The sequence below is a fragment of the Pleurodeles waltl genome, chromosome 5 (genome assembly GCF_031143425.1).
Source record: "Pleurodeles waltl isolate 20211129_DDA chromosome 5, aPleWal1.hap1.20221129, whole genome shotgun sequence".
Lineage (NCBI taxonomy): Eukaryota > Metazoa > Chordata > Amphibia > Caudata > Salamandridae > Pleurodeles > Pleurodeles waltl.
In genome coordinates, this window is record NC_090444.1 from 1,247,717,475 (window position 1) to 1,247,734,301 (window position 16,827).

The 16,827-nt window shown below is 46.0% G+C and overlaps 1 protein-coding gene across 1 annotated transcript in view; it reads right to left on the reverse strand.

The window, feature by feature from the left end:
- Positions 1-16,827, reverse strand: part of RNGTT (RNA guanylyltransferase and 5'-phosphatase) — a 1,492,790-nt gene that overhangs the window by 325,683 nt on the left and 1,150,280 nt on the right. The window lies entirely within an intron of this gene.

A 16,827-nucleotide genomic window follows, 5' to 3' on the forward strand; every position in this document is an offset into this window, starting at 1 on the left:
TCTTTACAAGAATCCGATGCTGTTTTCCTGTATAACTGAAGTGAATTTCTGTGTGCATGTGACCAAATTAAACGGAATGCCTTCAAGTGAATTGTGTTATCAAACTAACAGGCATTCCAAAACACTATATGGCTCCTTTAAGGAGAGAAAATCCAGTCTAGCAAGAGGTCGCTATCTGACTAGCTTTTCTCCTATTAATGTACGTGTTAGCATACTTTAGGATAACTATATCTTGTGGATAAAGTAACCATTTCTTAGCATTGCAGTAGGCATTATGAGGATGAGTGAATAATAACACTGAATAGCCTATTATACGGAGAGCTGCCTGAAGATGGGGAACAGCTATGTGACTCACTATGAAAACTATATTACTTTGAAAATTAAAGTTCACAAGCCTTCAGCCAAGAGTGGAATCAGGAGTGAGATGAGTCCAATCTCAACAAGTTATGCACAGTGATCCACAGTTGAGGGCCAGCGATGGCACAAGGTTGGACTCCCATACTTCTTGGCATGGGTGCAGTCTATCAAGTTGCTTGGGGAGTGTCAATGGATAGTACACCATTACCTGGTATCGCACATCCACTCTATTGTAGCTTTGGCTGTGTGCTTCCCATCAGCAAAAGGTAAACTCTACCCTAGTTTAACCATTCTTACAGTAACCAGCAGCTTTTGAACAATGGCCATTCTGTAATATGCTCCATTCAACTGCCCATCAAATGAATCCTAGCCCACTTCTAACCGTGTAATTAATGCAGGTGTCTCATAAAGACAATTAATGATGTGGGATTTTCAACATGTTTTTTTCAAGTGATGTCCACCACAATGATATACAGGACCAAAACATCCACTACACAAGCTCAAGTTGACTTGAAAGTACCATTAAATGTGTCCAAGTACAGTTCACTGAATGATTAACTCCTGTGTACCACAAGAAGCTGCAATATTTTAATCACTGTGTGCTTTTCTTTCTAAATTTGTTTTGCACAGCAACCCATGGTTTTCCAGTTTTGTTCTTGCTCCATCCACAGCAAAGTCACTACCAAATGTATGACATTGCTGATTAACAGTAAGTTGCTTACTGAGACACCACAATTCGAGATTTTTTTTCTAGATTAAATTGCACATTTGTGCTCTGTAGAAATTTGGAAAGACGTTACCCAACAAAAATAAGTATTAAACGTGATTTCCAAAAACATCTTCTGGAGTACATCTTAGCTTTCTAGTAACATGTACTTAGATTCCGCAGAAGATCATTTTCCTCTCCAGATTTTTTTCATGCTTCATTGTACACAATTTTCTCCACCATCATTCCAGATTTCTCAATTTTCCATTAGACCCTCCCACTTGGATTTCCTACACAATTCATTTATTTGAAATGTGCGATTAGGTCCTACCTCCTAGCAGTGCAAGGGGTGGCCATGCCAGATGTCAGAGAGTTGTTTCTGAGAAACAGCTCAACAGAACCATTCAATGTCTCAACATTGTTGTTCACTGAAAATAATTCAGGGATGGTCTTTGATGTCCATATCCTGGTGGTTTTACTTTTTTTGGGCTAGAACATAGTTACCACATATGAGAATGGAGGACACACTGAGGGCATATGGTGTGATTAAGGGTGAGGGGCCATTGTGTAGTCTGTGTCAGGTTAATCACCTACCCTTGCACTGTATGAACTGTGAATGTAGCCCGGTTTTCTTACCACCTCCCTGGTTCATGGATGTTAGAAGACAAACTTGAGGCCGACCACCACAACAACCAAAATTGTACCAGAGTCATATAATGGTTATGTCCTGCTAAAATGAGTCCTGGAAACCTTCAGCCATCTTTGTGTGGTTGTCTGTTGGCAACATCTGTGATTTGTGTTAATCATTTTTCCTACGTTCTCGTCAGTAATCATAGGACATTGTGACATCTATAAACTGATGGAATCGAAAAGGAAAAGCATCTGGAATACTCCAATCTCATCGATATCATGAGATCATGAAATGGGGTTACAGGGGAAATGATGGTCCTGAGCAGTTAGGGTACGACATAGGAAATCTCAACAAATGAGGCAGCAAGGATGATTTAGATACAAAAACACTTCTTTACTTTTCCATTCTTTTTAGGCAGAAAAAATAATGCTTTAGTAGCCGAGGGCTCAGTTTGTCGTCATTTTTAATGCCTATTGTAAAGCTGCTAGCCTCCACTACCTAAATAAAGAATACTGCTGACCGAGCGCGTGCGCGCTGATGAAAACGCCTATAACATATACGCAGAGCCATACTGCATGAAGAGCTCTAGTTTCCTTTTGACTTACAGGAGCGCTCTGGGTTTTCAGCACAAATACAAGTGCTGAAGCAAGGAGAAATTTGATACAAGCAATGAGTCGTAATAAGCCAGAAATTGCTCACACTTGCGCTGCAAAGGGCGAGTTCAGCTATTTTCTATATGCATATTAGTTGCCTTTTGAAAATATGCAAATCAATGAAAAGCAATGTAGATCCATTAATGTTTTTTCACACACAATGCAAAGGAAGGAATATTTATCATACATTTTAAAATTACATTTGATGATGCTTTTCACAGATTCCTTTTCTCCTTAAGTGACTATCCTATGATATCCTGCAGCAGTATTTCTATGTGGTATCATCAGGATAGGACAACAGCATCAATATGTCTCAAACTCTAGGCAGTATACACAAAAATGTCTCATGAAGACAAGAGCTCCAATGTCTGGCCTTTGGGGAATGATGAATGTTACCTTATTGTTGTAAAAGAGGAGCTGGATTGTTATGAATCTGTGATCTCTTAGCCAGGTCTTGGCAGTTCCGAAAAGTCCTTCTATAAAGCTTGCCCAGCCATCTCTAAACTAACCAATAAAAAGTCGAAGGCTGAAAAGGGAGCAGTGTCTATTGGTGATAAAATATTCATGCGGAATACAATACATACATCCTCTTGGACACTAAATCCAAACTTAGTGTTCAAACAATACACGAGGCTTGCAAGAGAGTTTGTACTGGAGAAAACAAATTGGTCAGAATAAACTTTACAAATTTCTTCTTCTGTTGTGTGGAAAGTATTAATCAGGCTCAATATGACAACCCATGAATGGAGACCACAACTAGTAGGTAGTTTTCATTTCATTATGTTGTTTTACGACCTAGAAGTGCAATATTCTGCCTGTCAGATACACGTGGTAGGGTTATTATTATTCATTTAAAGGTAAGGCAGGAAGTTATGCTGTGTGTCCCAATTTGAATGTCTGCAATTGCTCTGGGAGAGCCTAAAGTTACGAAACACTTTTATTATACAAATTTCTGCCGAAACGGGGCGAATGTTAATTGAAATTAATTGTATTTAGCCTCTACAAAACATCTCCGACACAGCAATGCTATGATGTACCCAAATGCTGTATAAAATCTTTTCAGTTACGTTACTGCTGCTGATAGCTTATGAGGTATTTCATAAAAGGGCCCCAAGATCCCTTTATCACGCAACTGAACTCTAATAGGGTCTCGGAATAATATGTACAAATGAAAGTAATTTTCTGGAAACTAACAGTTTTGGTCTTTTAAGCCTATAAAGTGCTCAGTGTAACCTACTATTTGAAGACGTCTTTAGCGGGGGAATCTATGGACCTCCAGGAGTCAAGGTAGGATGGCAGCCATGCCATGTTCCCTCCTGCAGGGCATCAACAGATGAGGTGGTCAGTGCAAATGTATTTTGAAAGAGAGCGGGGCAGGGCCTCACGGAAATTGCTTACCTCCCGTTAAGCACTCATCATTGTCGTTTAGCTGCTCCTGTTTAACTGATAATACAGGACCTACCACGACAAAAACCCATCAGGTCGCAGTGAGTTAAAAAACTGTGAAATGCTAGAAATGAGATAGAGGTGTGTTGAGAGGTTCCATTCTATGACTGAGATAGGGTTTTACTCCCTTGGTACAAGAAGGTAAGGTAGCATAATATCTGCTAAAGAATGCCTGCACCTGTTAGGGCTTTTAGAATGAGACTGGCCGTTTCAATAGATTTGCGTTATGGTTTAGGTACAGAAACCAAATGCTAAAAATAAGGACATTCAGTCTACCTGTCAGTTAGTTTTCCTGGTTCTTGGAACTGATCATCAGAAAAATGTGTGGGTCGCAGTCAAGAAACAAGTGAAATAAGGTTACGGTAATCGAGCCAAACCCTGTTGACCATGGGGCTCGTACTCATTTGGGTGGAAGTGCATCATGTTGATAAAGCACCAATGGTGCCGTTAGTCATGACCCTGCTTGGTTCCAATATGTCCACTACAATAATATTAGCATCAATTTAGAAAACCACGTGGACTGGGCTGTTGCCTTATACCACTTGTCTCTCAGATGACTTCTAAATTGACACATTCACCATTCAGCAAAAGTCTAACGGGGGCTGACTAGAAAAGTAAATTCCATCCTGAAACTCCCAATCACCAAGTTCAGACAAGCTTATCGCCTTCCCAATTAGGTTGTTGGTATCCTTATTGAGGATAGTTTTATTATCTATGGTTGGGCAACCCCAACCAATAAGCTCACAAATACAAGTATAGAAATCTCGAATTCACAACAGTCTGGTCACTAGATTAACAATATACAGTGGCCAAGGCACATTCTTTTGCTCAGCAGCTGAATTACAGGTGCTGTTCCGGTCCTACAGTTTGACCTGATAATTTTGGGAAATGGCCCCTTTCTGCAGGGATAAATCCGAACGTTTTGCCTTCCTCCTCCTATGTTTCTGACCTTCTTTGTGTTGGCTTTGGGACTCTGGGCACTTTACCCTTGCTAATCAGTGCTAAAGTGCATGTGCTCACTCCCCTAAAACATGTCATTAATAGCTTACACCTGTCTGATATATTTAATTTTACCTGTAAGTCCTTTGCAAAGTGGTATACACCATGTACATTAAATGCTACTAGTTGGCCTGCAGTGCTGATTGTGCCACCCACAGACGTAGCCTTTCAAACCTGTCTCAGGCCTTTCACTGCAGTGCTTGTATGTGCAGTTTACTGTGGCCATGGCTTGGCATTTCAAACTATTTGCCAAGGCCTAAACTCCAGTTTTATTACACCCAAGTCACCCCAAGATGGGCCTTAGGTAGCCCTATGGGCAGGGTGCTGGTTATGTAAAAGGTATGACATGTACTCTTATGTTTTGCATGACAAACAGCCTACCTCGTTTGCCACTAATGCAAAGGCTGCTCCTCTCATAGGTTAGCATTAGGGATTCCTTTATATTCTTTTCAGATATTCTAATCTGAAAGGAGTAGTGTTAGCATGTTTGGTATGACTGGAATGATAGTGAAAAATCTGGTTACTGTTGTAGCTGGATTTTGCATTACTATTTTAGAAATGCCACTTTTAGAAAGTGGGCATTTCTCTGTGCTTATAACTCTATGTGCTTTGCAGCCAATCCACATATAGGGCTGAGTGACAGTTACACTTTGTGCATACTTTCCAGAAAACCACAGCACAGGAAGGGCTGGGTGTGACAGGAGATACATCTGCATTTATCTGCATACTGGTAGTCTTCCTGGGCTGGGAGAGGGAGAGATCATTCACACCTTACATGTCAATAGGGCGTGTCCTGTCCTCTCACAAAGGTCTAATTTACCCCCTGCTGATGTCTGGAGCCAGGCCTGGATTGAAAGGAGTTTGTGGTACACTTGAAAGGATTCCTTTGAAGTCATCCCTTGATCAAAGACAATTTGAGTATAAGTACAGGGGCTCCGACCCCATGTTTTTAGAGCACCTTTGAAACTGGGACTGAAACTCTGTCAGAAGGACTGCTGAGCTGCTCAAAGGACTCATGTGGATTGCTCTTTTGCTGTTGCCCTGCCGACTGCTACATGCTGGGTGGCCTAAAGGACTCATTAGATAGCTTTTCTGCTTGTGCCCTGCTGCTCGGGCTCTATTCTGCCAAGGCACTGTAGGGCTGCCAGAAGAGATCACCATTACGACTACTGGCCAGGTTGTGGTGGTCTGCCTGCCTACTGCTGCCTACTTTGTGTTCCCTTCAAGTGTTCTCCCAAGGGCCAGCATGGGGTTAATGTTGCCTATGGCTCTCCTGGTTCGCTGTGTACCCCAGCACTTTGCTCCTGCTCCTCGTCTTCTTCAAGTTAGTGCATAGTGAGCGCTTTTATTTTGATCTAGCAGCGTGTGGTGAGTGCTGTTATACTGCTCTCTCTCTGGCTTGAAGTTACCTGCGTGTGCAGGGAAGTTTGAATATTACTAGCATGTGTTGAGCGCTGTGTCGACCTCCCGAGCAGAGTGAGCCACAGGATTGTGGGGATCACACTCACTGAGGGAACCTCTTTGGACATAGCACCTGTGCTGTCATAGCAACAAAGCCTCTCCTTGGGCGACGGGACTACAAAATCTGCACTGCCGCCCCAGAGTGCTGGGTGCTCTTTGCACACATCACTTTGACGGCGCAGGAGAGATCACCAACCTCGAGGTGGTCCCGCCCTGTTTCCCAGGGAGCACCTGTTCTTGGAAGAGTTGGGCTCGCTGCCAAGGCAGGCCGCAGAACTACATGGAAACCCTGTGACCGGAAGAGCTTCTTTTTACCCCCTGTTGGGTGCGCAGCCCTAAACGACAATGATCTCCCCGACAGCAACCCCCTCCTAAAGCTTAGAGGGAATGTCTTTAACAGGACCGGCTCCCGATAGCTGGTGCCTGCAGCAACTGCGCGGCATGCTCGAGGGCAACTGCCTTGGTTTCCTCGACATGCGGGAGAACCCAAAGAGGTCTTTCCAATCAGTCCTTCCGTATGTGTGCCCCACCCAAGGAGATGTACCAAGGGGCACTTGCTCAGCCAAAAAATTATAAGGAAGTCCTCGATGGAGGCCCCCATTAACACCTTGCTGGTATAGAAGCACTGTGCAGGAGAAAATTACCACATTGTAAGTAGTAAGCGACCATGTGCCCTGGGCCGTACCTTCCTATCAGGCTCTCTAAGAAGTCCCGTAACCTCGCTAGTCGGGGTGCAGGGGTACCTGTATCTGTGTGGGCTCAGTACTAATAGTACACTAATGATGATACTTTGTGATTTATGGAGTTTTGAAGGTAGTTGGTAATTTATGTTAATTTCCTAACCAAGCTGCTGCATTTCATGCCCTGATGTTGTAATGTATGTCATTTTGATACCTGCACTGTCAGGATGACGAGTACTATTTCAGGAATTGTATAATATGCACAGTATTTATGATTTATGCCATTTTGGTCTTATGATATATTTATAATATAAGAACCCTATTTTTATATAATCCTGTGCAGAGTCTCTTTTGTGGTGTATTCATTGTGTCCCTGGTGTGAGTGTGTTGTGCAAACACTTTACACATTTCCTCTGATGATAAGCCTGCCTGCTCTGTGTCACACTACCAGAGGGTGAGTGTAGGTTATCTTTGGTGTGTAACGGAGGGCGTGGCCAAGATGGTGGCCGGAGCGGACGCTTGAACGAGGAGCTCCGCTCTCGGCCCACCCAAATCTGCAATAATCCTGATTCCAGCACTGCCCAAATATCAAAAAATCGCTACACGGAGCCCCCACCTGTGAGCGTGAGGCTCCGAAACTTAAAAAGAAGCTCGGCGCGCGATATGTGCGGTTTCGGAGTGCCGTCATGGCAGGCGCCATTAAAATGCACAACCTGACTCGGCCGATGGAGACGGAATGCTCCCCGAGGCTACCAGTGAGCCTCATCCGCACATAGCCCTTGCCTGAAGGAAGAGCCGATCCCGACACAGCGGGTGACGCCTGAGGGGCCGAGGCAAAGTGAGGGGCGCGCTGTCCCACAAGACCGAGGACTGCTCCTGTCGGAGTAGCCGGAGAAACAAAGAGGACCACCAGCGCAGCCTTGAGGACTAAAGAGACGGCCTCCGCCGGGCACCCAAAACGAGCTGGGGTTCCGGGCGGTCCGTCCCGGCCGGCGGCCCGACGCTGGGAACGAGGTGAGCACTGTGGCTGCGGTCGGGAGGGAGCCGGTGCGAGCTCTGGCATAGGCAGAGACGCGGCGCTGCCGCTTATAGCAGCGGGAGCTTGAATTTAGGAACACCCAGGATCGGTCCCCGGCGTGAGGCTCCCACACTTAAAAAGAAGCTCGCGTGTGACACGCGCGGTCTCGGAGCGCTGTCATAAAAGGCGCCATTAAAATGCACAACCTGACTCGGCCGGAGTCGTGATGCTGCCCGAGGCTACCAAGAAGCCTCACCCACAAATAGCCCTCGCGTGAAGGAAGAGCCGAACCCGACACAGCGGGTGACGCCTGTGGTGCCGAAGCGGGGTGAGCGCTGGGACTGTGGCCGGGAGAGGGCCGCTGGGAGTCCCGGCAACGACAGAGACGTGGAGCTGCCGCTGATAGCAGTGGGAGCTTGAATTCAGGAGCACCCAGGATCGGACCCCAGCGGTGTGGGGCCCGAGGGAAGAGGAGCAGGTCTAGCACGGCGCCGGACCTTATATAAAAAAGAAAACAAAAAATAAAAAAAAGCACACATTAGGCACCAAGACTCCCGGGGGACCCCTAGAAAGACAACGGAACCGAGGGAGGTCGAGCCCAAAAACATCTGGGTTTGGTCCCTGACGAAGCGGGGTCCGTGGCGAGAGAAGTGGGTCCGACACAGCGCTGGGCCTTAAAAAGGTAGTGGAGGCCGTGACCGCAGAGCACGCACAATAAGGACTCCCGGGAGACCTCAAGAACAACAACGGAACTGAGACCAGGGGCCCTGACACAGAGCGGACCGACCCTGGGCCCAGCAAAAAAAATAAAATATAAAATAAGGGGGTAGGGAAAAGAAAAAAATCGGCGACACCGGATGTTGGAGACATAAATAACAATCATGTGAACACAAGAACTATATGCAAAACTGGGACTGTGCACATAGAATAGCGGTGCCGACCTAACTGATTGGATACAACCAGAGCGATAATAGATAGGTCCTACTGGAATCCGCACAGTGGTTCCAATCGCAGAAGCATATAGTTGAGCCCTCGGGACCAGCAACCAAAAACTCTCTGAACGAAGTAAACACAGCCCAATTGACGCGCGCCATAATTCCAGGCAGAACAGGCAACACCCAGAACCTGCAGGTAGTCTGATAGAGCTCACCATCTCAGGAAATAATGGTCAAACCAAAACAGCCTAAACAAGGGACCCACATGGACCGTGGTACCCCTCCCGCAACGAATAACCCCGACTCACAAATCACAACAATATCTCAAGTGAATGAGACGCTGCGCACGCACTCGCTACAATTTGAGAATCTGCTGCAAGCAGTTATGGAGACTAAGACTTCCCTTGAAAGTAAAATTGATTCTGCAATCATGGAAATCACTATACTCCGCGCGGATCACTGCAAACTAACAGACAGGGTCGCCAACACAGAAACGACATTGGAAACCGTCCAACCAGAGGTAACAGACATGAAAAATAAAATACAACTGGAAGCGGAAATCACGTAGCTACAGCGAAGAGCCGAGGACACAGAGGGCCGCTCTAGACACAATAACATCAGATTCCTGGGTATTCCAGAAAGAACAGAATCAACCAAGTCTGAAGAATTCCTGGAGAACTGGCTCAAAGACATAATGAAAATACAGGATCCCGCAAAAGTGCCCATCATAGAAAGAGCACATAGAATCCCGGGCAGACCTCCCCATCCAGGTGCTCCGCCTCGCCCACTGATAGCGCATGATTCCTAAACTGCAGGGATAGGGACCTAGTCTTACAACACTTCAGGAACGGTCAACATGGAGAACTGCAATGTCACTGCCTACCCGGACTACACGACGGAAGTGCAAAACAAGAGAGCATCGTATGTTAAAATCAAGCAAGTACTACGCGAACATAAAATCACTTACTCAAACATGTTCCCAGCTCGCCTGCGGATAATCGTAGATGAAAGAACACTCATATTCCCAACACCGGAGGACGCATGGATGTGGGCGCACGCAAAGGGCCTGGTCGACTCATCAAAAGAAGATAAGGTGAAGGAAGACTAGATAACACCCTACCCCCGAAGAAAAAAAAAGAAAAACACTATGACGCGACCAACAAAATCACAAATGGTGAATGACCAGGCGCAAGCCTTAAAAGAGATTGGCACACTCGTGCACTCACAACTAAACACCAGCAACGAAGCAGATTTCAACGACAGCGGCTCACAACGCAGCGGATCCAGCCCCTCCCTCTCTCTGCTGGCCGGGGGACCGGACCTCACCCTGCGCACAGCTGACGAAATATGAGGACTCCTAGATGGAGCCCCCAAGCAACGGCACCTAGTACTATCCGTCCTAAAATGATTGGGGACACCGAGCGCGAGAAAAGACGATTTAATACAACACTGGAGATAGGCCGAATCGACGTGAATAATCAAAGTTGCGGAAACATTAGAATCGGCCCAAACGACTACACACAGGACAGCGCTGGTAACAAACAATATAGCGGTGGGCCAAGGGCGTGAGCTCAGCCCCTACCAACCCACGCCTCCCACCACCTGAACGGTATCTGAATAGAACAGACCTTCACTGAATACGATTTAGGCACCGGTTGTGCCACAGCGTTTAAAGTTGGGCCTTGCCCAGTATATCCTTTTTACTATCTATTGTTGTTTTCTCCCCTCTACCTCAGCCTTGGAGGAACCCACCACACTCTTTCGGGGCTATCAATATCTTACCTAAATGGACCGGTCGGTATGGGGGGGTTTAATGACCTGCGCCAGACCTGCGCTGCGCAATGTATGGAGTCGATCCTGCCCCCGGTGCGAGCCCTGCGGGCGAAAGATGCTATAACGTAAAATGGCGCACAGAGACACAATATATAACATATTAACATGGAATGTTAAGGGCATGACCGGCACAACCGAGCAAAATAAGATATGTGCACAATTAAAACGCCATCACATACACATTGCCATATTACAAGAAACACACATTACACCAGCAGACATCAAAGCAATAGAAAAGAGATGGGCGGGACAGATAGACGGCGCAGGGTCATCGTCCTTTGCAAAGGGTGTCCTGATTTGGATAGCACCAGGGGTCCCCTACACTGTGAAGCATAATATAGCAGATAAGGAAGGCAGATTTATCCAGTTGGTAGGTCTGCTTGATTGCGAACCATTGGTGATTACTGGGCTATATACTCCCAACGTTAAACAGGCCGAATTCCTACAAACCACCATCACCCGCTTGTCAAATACCCTAAACTTGCCCAGCATATGGGGTGGGGACATGAACTGCGTCCCACAAATAGACATGGATAGATCACACCCCAGCTAGTAGCTGCCCCAGTAAGGAAAAAATCACAAATACTTAAATCTTGGATGACGGAGCACCGCTTGATCGATGTATGGAGACACCTGCACCCACTGGACAGAGAGTACTCCTATCACTCACCTGTACACCTCCTACACACCTGCATAGACTTAATACTTAGCTCACAAGACTTGATACACAAATTCACATACGCAGAATACACCGCAAGGGTAATCTCAGATCATTGCCCACTCATAGCACATATCAAATGGGGCAGACCATGCACACGAATCCAGACATGGCGCCTTCAACCAAGACTTTTACAGGATCCCCCTTTCAGAAAAGAAATAGCGCTCAAATCACTTCATACTTTGCACTAAACAGTAGAACAACTAAATCCAGAGCAAATGAATGGGATGCACACAAAGTGGTAATAAGGGGCATATGCATGACAATGACCAAGGGAGTATGGCAAACGTTAACAAACGAAACCCGCAAGCCTGAGCAAAATGTACGATCTGCAGAATGCAAATTCGCAGAGGGTACAATAGAAAACGCGGACCTCATCGGACTGAGAACAAAGTGGAATGAGGCAGACCAACGCCTGAGGCAATATTATTATCGACATCACTTGGCCCGTATGCACGCAGAGGGTGATAGGCCAGGAAGACTCTTTGCATGGCTCCTGAAGAGCGAGCAACATAGTGCCCCTATCGGGGCCATCCGCCTAGATACAAGGACAATAATTAACACCCAAGCCGAAATAAATGACGCCTTTAAAGAATATTATAGTACACTGTATAGGGCTCATCCCCCTCCCTCACAAGAACAGCTGAGCGCGTTCTTCAGTGGAATACAAATAAATCACCTCACGGCAATACAGGCCGAGGAACTGGAAAGACTGATAGACCTCACGGAAGTGCAGCAGGCGTTACAGCAGCTGGCGCTTGGCAAGGCACCGGGCAGCGATGGCCTCCCCATAGAATACTACAGCACGTTCCAGGCACAAACACTAGCGCCATACTTAGAAATGTTGGGCGAGGCCTTGAAACTAGGCCAGTTGACAGAATCACAGCGCGAGGCGATAATAGTGGTGCTGCCTAAACCAGGCCGCGACCCAATGGATGTTCGTTCATACCGGCCACTATCGCTACTAAATTTAGACTGCAAATTGCTCGGCAAAATATTAGCAAATCGCCTGCTTCCCTTGCTGCTGGGACTGGTGCACTGCGACCAGTCTGGATTCATACCCGACTGCAACACATTTATCAATATACGGAACCTACTACGCCTGATGGCAAATACACCAGAGGGCGAATATAGGCAGGCAGCGGTGTCACTGGACATCGAAAAGGCATTTGACACACTGGGTTGGCCTTTCCTGCTGGAAACACTTAACCTAATGGGTTTTGGCAAGACATACACTAGCTGGATCAGGGCCTCATACTTTAAACCAACAGCAAGAGTCAAGACAGGAGAAACCATATCCGAGAATTTCAACATTGAAAGGGGCACCAGGCAAGGATGCCCATTATCCCCACTGCTGTTCGCTCTCTCCATCGAGCCCCTGGCTGCCCGACTGCGTGCACTTGTGCCAGCCTGGGGCATCCAAGATGGACGTACGCACCGCATAGTGTCACTGTATGCGGACGATGCCCTAATATTCCTACGAAACTACGCAGCCTCCCTTCCTGGTGTACTCGAGCTGCTGGAACAATTCGACACTGTGTCCGGTTTAAAGGTGAACTGGTCGAAATCCTGTTTATTCCCAATGCGCGCGATACCAGAGATACACCAAACGGTCCACTCCCCGGGAGATCTGAAATGGTGCCACACCACATTCAAATACCTGGGGATAAACATACACCATGACCCCCAAGACCTCAAAGAGGGCAACTTAGGACGAGCGATCAGATCCCTCCGGGGTTATTTACCCTTTTGGTGTTCGCTCCCACTCTCCCATATGGGAAGAGTGGCTATAGCGAAGATGATTGTTTTACCGCGCCTGCTGTATTTTTTCTCTGCGCTACCAGTGGCACTGCCTGCCTCCTTCTTCTTTAAAACCCTGACCAGAATACTGACTGACTTAATATGGGGTAATGGTCACCACAGAGTGGCCCTAACAAAAATACATCACCCACTTGCACAGGGAGGGATGGGGGTGCCGCAATTCGAACTATACTCAGGGATGTGGAATTCCTATCGCCCGACGCCCGGGACATCTTGTTTGGGGTCAAGGGCAACAAGATTTTATGTTTACTTTGTCCTTGGGACAAGTAGACCCCACCCTCTGCAGCACAAACCCTTTGGCTGCCTGTTTACAGAGAGTGGAACTCTCTGCAGTTGAGGTAATGTGTTTCCAAGAGATAATGCTGTCCGAACTTGTATTTATGGTTCATTATTTGAAAACCTTCATTATTAGGGTGAGTGCTGTAAATAAATGTTTTAATGTCACACTTCACTACTGACGTTGGTTCCAGTACAAAAAAAAAAAAACGTGTATACACATGTTTGAAAAGTTTAGGCTATGAGGCTAAGTATAATGCTCCCAGAATGCTCTCTGATTATATGCAAATGAAGTGTCATTTAGTAAAATGTTTTGATGCATGCTAGTATTTCCCAAAAATATTTCTAATGGAAAATCAGTGTAACCATTTTCAACACGATTATGGGAAGCATGAAAATAAACAAACACTGACAAAGCCAACTGATCTGACATATTTTTATAAGTCTTTTAGTTTCATCAATGCGTGTCTTGTTTTGACATGGCTTTTGTAACCCTTTATTGTTGTGGGAGCTACCAGGTCCTCAACATTGTAACAAACACTGGCAAAAAAAAACCAAAACGTTTTTGAACTCTAAAAGCACATGTTGCCACCAGTGGCATAACAAAGGCCCCGCAGCCGCCCTCCAGGGGGCCCCTTCAGCACAGCACCTGCCCTGAGTGAGTCTGGAGAGGGGGCTCCTCCATGTTCTTTGCAAAGGGGCACCCTCCAGTTTCATTACGTCACTGATTGCCACTGTAGTTCCTGACACTGAACAAAACTACTTTGTGTGCCAATATGCTCCTTGTGGAAGAGAAGAATGCGATCACTCACAGTAAAGCCAGCCGAAAGAGAGAGAAATAGAAGTTTAATAAAAACAAAATGTCTTTGTTAACACCAGACCTAATTAGGGACCAAGACCCACATGTAGGTAGCTTTTTGCATGTCGCAAACAGCGACTTTCGCTGTTTGCGACGTGCAAAAAGCACATTGCGATGCACAAACCCAGTTTTGCGATTCGGTAACCTGGTTACCGAATCGCAAAACGGGTTTGTGACTCGCAATTAGGAAGGGGTGTTCCCTTCCTAATTGCGACTCGCAGTGCAATGTAGGATTGTTTTGCGAATGCGGGCGCAAACCAATCTCAGTTTGCACCCATTTCAAATGGGTGCTAACACTTTCACAAAAGGGAAGGGGTCCCTCTGGGACCCCTTTCCCCATTGTGAATGTCACTGTAAACATTTTTTCAGAGCAGGCAGTGGTCCTGTGGACCACTGCCTGCTCTGAAAAAATGAAACGAAAACGTTTCATTTTTCGTTTTTGTAATGCATCTCGTTTTCCTTTAAGGAAAACGGGCTGCATTACAAAAAAAACAAAAAAAAAAAAACACTGCTTTATTGAAAAGCAGTCACAGACATGGTGGTCTGCTGTCTCCAGCAGGCCACCATCCCTGTGAGGCCGCCATTCGCAAGGGGGTCGCAAATTGCAACCCACCTCATGATTATTCATGAGGTGAACATTTGCGAAGCCCTTGCGAATCACAGATGGTGTCAGGGACACCATCCTACATTCGGATTTGCGACTCGCAATTTGCGGGTCACAAATCTGAACCTACCTACATGTGGCCCCAAATTCTTAAAGAAAGTCACAAAAGTGCACCCATGGTATATGTCGTACCCCTATAAAATATTTGTGAACTGTATTTTAGCATGGGTAAATACGCATGTGTAGATTTGCTCATGTGAAAATCTATTGAGCATTTGCAAGTTCATTTTCCCTCCAGCCACTTTCTTCCAAAACCCTGGAAGAAGTTCTAATTCTGCCATTGTCAGGAGTAAATGTCCAACCTTTCTTATTATGGGAAAATATTAGAGAGAAGCTGGTGAAAATCTTTAAAACATGCAGGTTAGTAGGTTTGCAGACTCAAAGGCATTCCAGCCCTGGAACTATTGCTTACTGCTTCCTCCAGCCCCAGTATGCAGATCTGCAGAAAGGTGGAAAAATAAGGAAATTGCTACAGTAGGGATTGAAACTGCTAGTATTCAAGCCCTACTATGGTAGTAGCCCTGGCATAATCAGAGAGGCTATTATCAGAGCTCTTACATAATGAGATTGCTGCTATAATTTGGCGCCACACTACATGGCACCAAAGGGACAAGTAGATCTTTTTACAGGACAAGTAGATTTGAGAAGCAACCTGTCCAGTGGACAAGTAGATATTTTAATAAATTCCACACCCCTGTATACTATGCATCCGCCCAATTACAGTGGGTGCTTAAATGGATATGCGACCCTGCAAACATAGAGGCACAAACTATACACAATGACTTGGGTCCCACCAATATAATACGCTACCTGCTGGACCGAGACAAATCACGGCGCACACAAAACATTCTACTTAATAATGCACGTTGGATATGGAATCGATCTGCATTAACCGGGGACAAGAAACCACAATACTCACCTAAGATACCACTTCTTGATATACCAAAAATCGAAAGGATAGCTGTAAAACTAGGCCCAACAACATGGCCGGAGAAAGGCAGACAAACAGTGGGTGATTTATATTGTGACGGACACTTAATAACTTATGAGGCATTAGCCGACGCCCACAACTTAGGGCGAGGAGACTTTATCGCGTTTGGCGCAGCACGGCAACTAATACGCGTTACATGGAACTGCGGAAACAATGAACCCAACGCGGCACCTATCTTACACGATTTACTAAATTGCACACAAGACCCAATGAATATATCGGGAATATATAGAATCCTGACCACACAATTCACACAAGGTCAAGAACAAGCTAAAAACAGATGGGACCAGACACTAACCACTACTCTTTCACAGCAGGCGTGGAACCAGGCTTTAACATCGACTCAAACCGTGTCATGAAACCCCAGGCTCCGATACACACAGTTCAATTACATACACCAGACATATCTATCACCACATCGACTTGCACATATGTTCCCTCATTCGTCTCAGAAATGCCCCAGATGTGGAACCGCTGAAGCCACCTTTTTCCATATGACATGGGAGTGCCCCCCAGTCTTGAAGGCTTGGAGTGATATAATATCTCTAATAGCCGAATGGTTAGATACCCCATTATCCCCCAGCCCGGAACTCTGCCTGCTGGGAATAAGAGACAGACCCAAAGGCCGAAAGCAGATACATAAATGCATAGGCCTGGCGCTGGTCTTGTACCGACGGCTAATAGCTATGCAGTGGAAAGCACCTAATGCACCGGGGATGCAACACTGGCAGGCGGAGCTCCTACGCTGGGCATAAGCAGAAGCATACACACTGCAGTCG